Here is a 10,283-nt window from a genome sequence, read left to right as displayed (position 1 = left end):
CACATTCAGCAAGATGGTGGAATACCATCCTTCCTACCATTCTCTTCCCACAGAGGTATAGATTTTCATAATCACCCCAGCATAAGAGTACCTTTGTGGAAGTCCTGGAGTCCAGAGAAGTTCCAGCACACCAATGGAGCAAAAAAAATCCAAGAATAGACACACTGAAGCGGGTAAGAAGCACAGTTTCACCTGACCCACATCACCCCTCCCCCAAGGCAACACAGCTCATTGCCAAGAGAGATCCCGTCAACACAATTTCTCCCACAAGGGAGAGTGAAAACATAGTGAGTGAACTTATGGCTTCCCCAGCAAGAAGTCCACTTCTTTCTTACCCCACCCAGAATACTGAGGTAGGTGGAAGAGTTTGGGTGCAGGGAAAAGAAGTGGGGACTCACAACAACCAGCGCTCAGAATTCAATAATGGGCCATAGATCCTATTGTCAGCTTCACAGACTGCAACAGGAGGCATACTCATGAGTCACTTGGTATGCCTCACCTTCAGAACACTCCCTCTCCCAACTGGCCCACAGGAATTCCCAAAACACAGCTCTATTCAGCCTCCCCTGTGTCCAGCTCCCATTGCTTGACTCCACAGATGGCCAGTGTGATCCTCTGCAGACAGCTTGAGAAAACATGTCAACGGCCATCTCAACTCTGAAGAATTGGGAGAAGGCACACAAACTTGAACATTTCAGGGCACTTCACTATAGAAAACAAACAGGAGGCTCTCAGCACCTTGCCTGGTATTGTGGGATCAAGAGAGGCATAAAATCTTAGGAATTCCCTCCTCCTAAGAGGGAACAAGAAGTGCAGAGTTGATGCATCCATAGAAATGGTCTGAAAGTGCCTCAAAATCCATAGCTGGGCTGACTGGTGAAGGTGTTTCTCTCCTATAGCCAGTCAGTAAGAACTGTAGGAGGTGACTGCATCTTCAAATGTGAAAACAGCAACACAGGACTTCAAGGTTAATGGAAAATCAAGAAAGCATGATACTACCGAAGGAACATAATAATATTCCAGTAACTGACCCCAAAGAAATGAAGAGCTATGAACTGTCTGACAAAAATTCAAAATAGTTGTTTTAAGGAAGCTGGTGAGCTACAAAAGAACACAGATAGATAACTCAGCAAAATCAGGAAAACCATACATGAACAAAATTGGAATTTCAATAAAGAAATAGAAATAATGAAAAAGAACCAAAGAGAAATTCTAGAGCTGAAGAAAACATCGAATAAAGAAAAATTCCATAGAGAACACCAAAAGCAGACTTCACCATGCAGAAGAAAAATCTGTGAACTCAAAGACAGGTCATTTGAAATTATCATGTCAGAGGACAACAAAGAGTGAAAGGATCAAAGATAGCCTACAGGATTCATCAGACACCACGAGGGAACTAATATACAGATTATGAGAGTCCCAGAAGCAGAAGAGAGCAAGAAAGAGATGTAAAGTTTACTTAAAGAAATAATGGCTGAAAACATTCCAAATCTTGAAAGAGCTATTTATGGATATCCAGGAACATGAAGGTCAAAGGTGCCCAAAGAGGTTCAACTCAAATTGAATTTCACCAAGACACATTACAATCAAACTGTAAATAATCAAAGACAAAGAGAATTTTGAATTCACCAACAGAAAAGTGATTCATTCCATACAAAAGAAACTCCATAAGATTCTAGATTTCTCAGTAGAAACCTTGCAGTCCAGGAGAGAGTGAGATGATACGTTCAAAATGCTGAAAGAAAAAAAAAAGCCTACCAAGAATACTTTACCCAGCAAAGCTGTCCTGTGGAAATAAAGAAGAGATAAAACTGCCAGCCAAACAAAAAGTGAGGTAATTAATCACAACTAAACCTGCCTTTACAAGAAATTCTACAGGAAGTTCTTCAAGCTGAACCAAAATGATGCTAATTAGTAACATGTAAACCTATAAAAGTATAAAACTAAAAGTATAAAACTCACTGGTAAATGTAAGTATGTAGTCAAACTCAAAATACTACAAAACTTTAATGGTGGTGTGTAAATCACATTTAACTCGAGTGTAAAGGTTATAAAAACAAAAGAATTAAAAATAACTATGCTGGGAGGACCTTCAAGATGGTGGAGGAGTAAGACGTGGAGATCACCTTCCTCCCCACATATACATCAAAAGTACATCTACATGTGGAACAACTCCTACAGAACACCTCCTGAACACTGGCAGAAGATCTCAGACTTCCCAAAAGGCAAGAAACTCACCCCGTACCTGGGTAGGGCAAAAGAAAAAAGAAAACACAGAGACAAAAGAATGCGGACTGGACCTGCCCCTCTAGGAGGGAGCTGTGAAGGAGGAAAAGTTTCCACAAACTAAGAAGCCCCTTCACTGGCAGAGACGGGGGGATGGGCGTGGGGGGGAAGCTTCGGAGCCATGGAGGAGAGCACAGCAACAGGGGTGCAGAGGGCAAAGTGGAGAGATTCCTGCACAGAGGATCGGTGCCGAACAGCACTCACCAGCCTGAGAAGCTTGTCTGCTCAGCCACTGGGGTGGGTGGGGGCTGGGAGCTGAGGCTCGGGCTTCTGAGGTCAAATCCCAGGGAGAGGACTGGAGTTGGCTGTGTGAACACAGCCTGGAGGGGGCTAGTGCACCACAGCTAACTGGGAGGGAGTGCAGGAAAACGTTTGGAACTGCCTAAGAATTAAGAGACCATTGTTTCAGGGTGCACGAGGAGAGGAGATTCAGAACACCACCTAAATGAGCTTCAGAGATGGGCTTGAGCCATGGCTATCAGTGTAAACACCAGAGACGGGCATGAAATGCTAAGGCTGCTGCTGCAGCCACCAAGAATCCTGTGTGCAAGCATAGGTCACTATCCACACCTCCCTCCCTGGAGCCTGTGCAACCCACCACTGCCAGGGTCCCGTGATCCAGGGACAACTTCTCTGGGAGAACACATGGCACACCTCAGACTGTTGCAACGGCACATGGGCCTCTGCCCTCACAGGCTCGCTCCATATTCCGTACCCCTCCCTCCCCCCAGCCTGAGTGAGCCAGAGCCCACTAATCAGCCACTTCTTTAACCCCCTCCATTCTGGGTGAAAAACAGACGCCCTCAGGAGACCTACATGCAGAAGCGGGGCCAAATCCAATGCTGAACCCCAGGAGCTGTGCAAACAAAGAAGAGAAAGGGAACTTTCTCCAGGCAGCCTCAGGAGAAGCGGATTAAATCCCCACAAGCAAGTTGATGTACCCTGCATCTGTGGAATAACTGAATAGACAATGAATCATGCCAAATTTGAGGTGGTGGACTTGGGGAGCAACTGTAGACTTGGGGTTTGCTGTATGCAACTGACTAGTTTCTGATTTTTATGTTTATCTTAGCATAGATTTAGCACTTCTTATCATTGGTGGATTTGTTTATTGGTTTGGTTGCTCTCATTTTTATTTGTTACTTTTTAAAATTTTTAATAACACTTTTTTAGTTTTAATAACTTTATTTTTTTCTTTCTTTTATTTCTCCCTTTTCTTCTGAGTCATGTGGCTGACAGGGTCTTGGTGCTCCATCTGGGTGTCAGGCCTGAGCCTCATAGGTGGGAGAGCTGAGTTCAGGACATTGGTCCACCAGAGATCTCCCGGCTCCACGTAATATCAAACAGTGAAAATCTCCCAGATATCTCCATCTCAATGCTAAGACCCATCTCCACTCAACAATCAGCAAGCTACAGTGCTGGACACCCTATGCCAAACAACTAGCAAGACAGGAACACAACCCCACCCACTAGCAGAAAGGCTGCCTAAAATCATAAGGTCACAGACACCCCAAAACACACTACCAGAAGCGGACCTGCCCACCAGAAAGACAAGATCCAGCCTTATCCACCAGAACACAGGCACTAGTCCCCTCCACCAGAAAGCCTACACAACCCACTGAGCCAACCTTAGCCACTGGGGGCAGACACCAAAAACAACGGGAACTACCAACCTGCAGCCTGGGAAATGGAGACCCCAAACACAGTAAGTTAAGCAAAATGAGAAGACAGACAAACACACAGCAGATGAAGGAGCAACGTAAAAACCCACCAGACCAAACAAATGAAGAGGAAATAGGCAGTCTACTTGAAAAAGAATTCAGAGTAATGATAGTAAAAATGATCCAAAATCTTGGATTTTTCTTTGTATTTAATTTTTGATAGTTTGATTAATATGTGTCTTAGTGTGTTTCTCCCTGAATTTTTCCTGTAGGAATGGGACTCTCTGTGCTTCCTGGACTTGGTTGACTGTTTCCTTTCCCATATTAGGGAAGTTTTCAACTATAATCTCTTCAAATATTTTTCAGTACCTTTCCTTTTCTCCTCTTCTTCTGGGACCCCTATAGTTCGAATATTGGTGCATTTAATGTTGTCCCAGAGGTCTCTGAGACTGTCCTCAATTCTTTTCCTTCTTATTTCTTTATTCTGCTCCGCAGTAGTTATTTCCACCATTCTATCTTCCATGTCACTTATTCGTTCTTCTGCCTCAGTTATTCTCCTATTGATTCCTTCTAGTGTATTTTCCATTTCAGTTTTGTGTTCTCCATCACTGATTGTTCTTTAGTCCTTCTAGGTCTTTGTTAAATATTTCTTGTATCTTCTCAATCTGTGCCTCCATTCTATTTTCGAGGTCTTGGTTCATCTTTACTATGATTACTCTGAATTCTTTTTCAGGTAGATTGCCTATTTCCTCTTCATTTATTTGGTCTTGTGGGGTTTTACCTTGCTCCTTCTTCTGTAATATATTTCTCTGTCATCTCATTTTGTCTAACCTACTGTTATGGTCTCCTTTCCTCAGGCTGCAGTGTCTGTAGTTCCTCTTGCTTTTGTTGTCTGCCCCCAGTCAGTGAGGTTGGTCCAGGGGCTTGTGTAGGCTTCCCAGTGGGAGGGACTGGTGTCTGTGCTTGGGGGTGTGGAGCTGAGTCTTTTCCCTCTGAAAGACAGGGCCACATCAGGTGGTGTGTTTTGGGGTGTCTGTGATCTTAGTATGACTTTAGGCAGCCTGTCTGATGATGGGTGAGGCTGTGTTCCTGTCTTGCTGGTTGCTTGGTGTGAGGTGTCCAGCACTGGAGCCTGCAGGTTACCTCCGGAAGTACGCACACCGATTAATATTCCCTGGGCCCAGGTATTCTCTGGTGGTCCAGTGTCCTGGACTTGGCACTACCACCTCAGAGGCCCAGGCCTGACCCCTGGATGGGGAACCAAGTGCCCACAAGCTGCCCAATGTAGCCAGAGATAAAAGAAAGAACAGAAAAGAAACCCAAGGCAAAGAGCAAAAACAACAGCAAACAAACAGCAGCAACAACAACACAACACACACACAGAGAATAAAATAAAATAAAAAAATTTAAAAAAACAAGAGAACAAACAAAAGAATTCAAACATGAGAACAGTCAATAAGGCCTTAACCAACAAAAATAAAAAATGAAAAATAAAACAAAAACAGATAGCAAACAAACATCAAGAAAAGTGAAGAAAACAAAATATACACATATAAACAATCAAAAAAATAAAGAAAAAATAAAATGAAAAAACAAAGAACAAAACAAGTAAAACTAGAAAATATATATATATTTAAAAAATAAAAATAAATGATAAAAAAATAATAAAAGGAACAACACCAACAACTGAACAAAATGAAACAAACAAAAAAAGAATAATAGAATTAAGAATATTTTCCTGGGCCCTCCTCTGTCAGTGTCCTTGCTCCCTCAGTGAGCCACAGCCAATCCCCACCTTCCCATGAGGACCTCCAATACCTCTAGGTAGGTCTCTGGACCTGCTGTGGGCACTGTGGGGCCAGCTCAGACTCTGACCTGGCTTGACTCCCACATGTATGTTCCCTCAAACTCCAGTGCTGTGAAGGCTAGATCAGTCTCAATTGTGGGAACACTCATTGTCTATTCAGGTATTCCACAGAAGCTGGATTTACCAAGCCAATCTTGGGGATTTAATCCATGGCTTGTGCAGCTGCATGGAAAGATTTCCATTCCTCTTCTTTAGTCGCATGGCCCCTGGGGCTCAGTTCTCGTTTTGACCCCACCTCTGCATGTGTGCCACCCTCAGGCATCTGTTCCTTGCCCAGGTGTGAGTGAGTGAAACAGTAGCTGCTTGGGGCACACTTACTCAGGCCAGGGAGGGGTACGGCGGCCATAACTGGGGTGTTCATGAATTTCCTGTAGCAGCAGGGACCAGCAGGCAGTTGCAACAGACTGGGGCATGCTCACTCTGGTGGGAGTGCCTGGCAGTGCCTGCAGAGGCAGGAGCTGGCATGTGGGGACAGTGGTGGCCCCGCCCCCCTCACGCCTCTCAGCAATGGTGCCCCACTTTCCAGGCAGTGCATGCTTCCTCTAGGGGCATTCCCAGCTGCGCATCCCTTCACTCCTGTCCCCACTGCTATATACGTGCAGCTTACAGCACTCCTCTGCCCGGATCTGTTCTCCCAACCCCACGCTTTAGCACTCAGCCCCAGCCAGCATCGGCAGACTCTCATCCCAGGCAGGGGAGCCCAGGGCTGATTCCCAAGGAGGCTTTGGGATGGGCAGCACTCAGGCCCCTGGAGCCCACATGGGCAGAGGAGACCCTGGCCTGAGGGATGAGCGTGCCCGCTCAGATGGGAGCCCTTCCCAATGCCCATGGAGGCTGAAGAAGCTGGCAGGTGGGGAAAGGGGTTATAATGGCAGTTCTGCCCCTTGTATGCCACTCGAAAATGATGCCTTTCTTTTATGGTGTCCCAGGTTTTTTCTGCAGACTTTCCCGGTTGTGCAGCTCCTTACTCTTGTCCCTTCAGGCTATCTTTTCACAGCCAACAGCTGTCCCCTCCCTGGGTCCGTGCTCCAAACCCCAATTTCCAGCACCCAGCCTCCCTTCGCAACAGGTGACTCATGACTCAGGCTGGAATGTGCAGAGCTGCAGTGTAGACCATGCAGTTCTTACTTTTTCCTGCCTTCCACAGATTGTCCACTGCATTCTCCTTTGATTCCCTGAAGGTCCTTTTCTGTCCCAGCTGATTTCCCCACCATGAGAGAGATTTTCTGAGTGTGAGGACCTCCCCTCACCTTCAGCTTCCCACCAGGGTTGTTGGTCCCTTTTTTGATTCCTCTTTTCTTTTTTTCTTCTTTCTTTCATCCTAGTCAGTTGTAAGGGGATGTTTCTTGTCCTTTTAGGTGTCCAAAGTCTTCCACTAATGTTCAGCAGGTGCTCTATGAGAACTGTTCCGTTTGTAGATGTATTCTTGATATACTTGAGGAGCGACGAATTCCGCATCCTCCTATTCCACCATCTTGACTCCTCCCCTCTCTTGTTTCTTGATGTAGGCATTTATCAGTATAAATTTCCCTCTTATAACAGTTTTCGTAGAAACACATGGGTTTTGATGTGCTTCAATTTTAGTTTCAAGATATTTCTTGATCTCGCTTTTAATTTCTTCTTTGACCCATCAATTGTTGCTGAGCATGTTGTTGTTTTTGTTGTTGTTGTTAACATCTTTATTAGAGTATAATTGCTTTACAATATTGTGTTTCTGCTGTATAACAAAGTGAATCAGCTATACGTATACATATATACCCATATCCCCTCCCTCTTGCATCTCCCTCCCACCCTCCTTATCCCACCCCTCTAGATGGTCACAAAGCACCGAGCTGATCTCCCTGTGCTATGCAGCTGCTTCCCACTAGCTATCTATTTTACATTTGGTAGTGTATATATGTCCACTGAGCATGTTGTTTAATTCCCAACTATCTGTTAATTTTCCAGTTTTCCTCCTGCCATTGATTTCTAATTTCATACCATTGTAGTCAGAAAATATACTAGCTATAATTTCAATCTTTTTTAAAATTTGGTAAGACTTGTTTTGTGACATATTATATAATCTATCATGGAGAATGTTCTGTGTGTGCTTAAGAAGAATATTCTGCTGCTCTTGGATGGAATATTCTGTACATGTCTGTTAGTTCTATTTATTCTGTAGTATGGTTCAAATACAATGTTTCCTTATTTATTTTCTGTACAGATGTCCTATCTGTTGTTGAAAGTGGGGCATTGATGTCTCCTACTATTATTGTATTGCTGTCTATTTCTCTTTTCAGAACTGTTAGTATTTGCTTAATATATGTAGATTCATATATATTTACAATTGTTATATCTTCTTTTTAATTTAATTTATTTTATCTTATTTTTTATTGGAGTATAGTTGCTTTACAATGTTGTGTTAATTTCTACTGTACAGCAAAGTGAATCAGTTATACATATACATATATCCACTCTTTTTAAGATTTCCTTCCCATTTAGGTCACCACAGATCATTGAGTAGAGTTCCTTGTGCTATACAGTAGGTTCTCATTAGTTATCTATTTTATACATAGTAGCATATATATGTCAATCCCAATCTCCCAATTTGTCCCACTCTCCCTTCCCACCTTGGTAACCATAAGTTTGTTCTCTACATCTGTGACTCTATTCCTGCATTGCAAATAAGTTCATCTGTAGTATTTTTCTAGATTCCACATATAAGCTATATTATACAATATTTGTTTTTCTCTTTCTGACTTACTTCATTCTGTATGACAATCTCTAGGTCCATCCACTTCTTCGCAAATGGCACTATTTCATTCCTTTTTATGTCTGAGTAATATTCCCTTGTATATATGTACCACATTTTCTTTATCCATTCCTCTGTCAATGGACATTTAGGTTGCTTCCATGTCCTGGCTATTGTAAATAGTGCTGCAATGAACATCAGGGTTCATGCATCCTTTACAATCGTTATATCTTCTTGATCCCTTTATCATTACATAATTACCATATTTGCCTTCTGCTACTATTTTTTGCTTAAAGACTATTTTGTCTGATATACATATAGCTACCCCTCCTCCCTTTTGGTCTCCACTTGCATGGAATAACTTTTGTCATCCCTTTACTTTGAGCCTATGTGTGTCCTTAAAGTTGAAGTGAGTCTCCATAGGCATCATATAGTTGGGTCCTATTTTTTCATCCATACAACCACACTTTGCCATTTTATTAGAGAATTCAATCCATTTACATTTAGAGTAATTCTTAATAGGTAAACGGTAGGTAAAGACTGACTAATGCCATCCTATTAATTGTTTTCTGGCTATTTTGTAGCTTGATTGTTCTTTTCTTCCTTTCTTGCTGTCTATCATTGAGGATTGATACTTTTCCAAAGTGATATTGTTTGATTCCCCTCTTTCTATCTTTTTTTGTAACTGCTTTGCAGTTAACAAGGAGGCTTACATAAATCTTCTTATATATATAACAGTCTATTTTATACTGATAACAATTTAACTTTGATTGCATGCAAAAACTATATACTTTAATCCCCTTTCCTTTTATACTTTTTATGTCACTATTTTAATCTTTTTTTATTGTGTATCCATTAACAAATTGTTGAAGCTATAGCTATTTTGGGTACTTTTGTTTTTTAACCTTTATGCTAGAGTTAACTAGTTAACACATCACGATATTACAGTATCAAGCTGTTTCGAGTCTAATTATATGTTCACTTTTGCCAGTGTGTTGCTTATTTTCTTATGTTTTCATGTTAGTAATTAGCATTCTTTTGTTTCAGCTTCAAGAACTCCTTTCAGCATTTCTTGTAAGGTAGCTTTAGTGGTGATGAAATCCCTCAGCTTTTGCCCAGGAAACTCTTTATCTCTCTTTCATTTCTGAAGGACAACTTTGCTGGCTAAAGTATTCTTGGTTGGCAGTTTCTTTTAGCACTTTGAGTATATCATCCCACTCTCTCCTAACCTGTAAGTTCACTGCTGAGAAATCCACTGATAGCCTTATGGGTGTTCCCTCATTGGAGAAATTTTTTTTTCCTGTTGTTTGTAAAATTCTCTCTTTGTCTTTGGTTTTAAACAATTTTATTATTATGTATCTTGGAGAACATTGTTTTGGACTGAAATTTTGAGGTGACCTATTAGCTTCATGAACCTGAATATCTATATCCCTTCCCAGGTTTGTGAAGTTCTCAGCCATTATTTCTTTAAATAAGCTTTCAGCCCTCTCTCCATCTCTTCTTCTGGGACTCCAGTTAAGTATAACATTTCTTTTGATGGTATTTCATAATTTCCATAGGCTTTCTTCATTCCTTTTCATTCATTTTTTTTTCTTCTCTGATTGGATAATTTCAATTGATCTGCCTTCTAGCTCACTGATTCTCTCTTCTGTTTGTTAAAGTGTGCTGTTGGAGTTCTCTATTGGATTCTTCCATTCAGTGATTGTATTTAGCTCCAAAATTTCTGTTTGTTTATTTT

This window comes from Balaenoptera physalus, assembly GCF_965194825.1.
Source record: "Balaenoptera physalus genome assembly, chromosome: X".
Classification (NCBI taxonomy): Eukaryota; Metazoa; Chordata; class Mammalia; order Artiodactyla; family Balaenopteridae; genus Balaenoptera; species Balaenoptera physalus.
Note: the sequence above shows the minus strand (reverse complement) of the source record.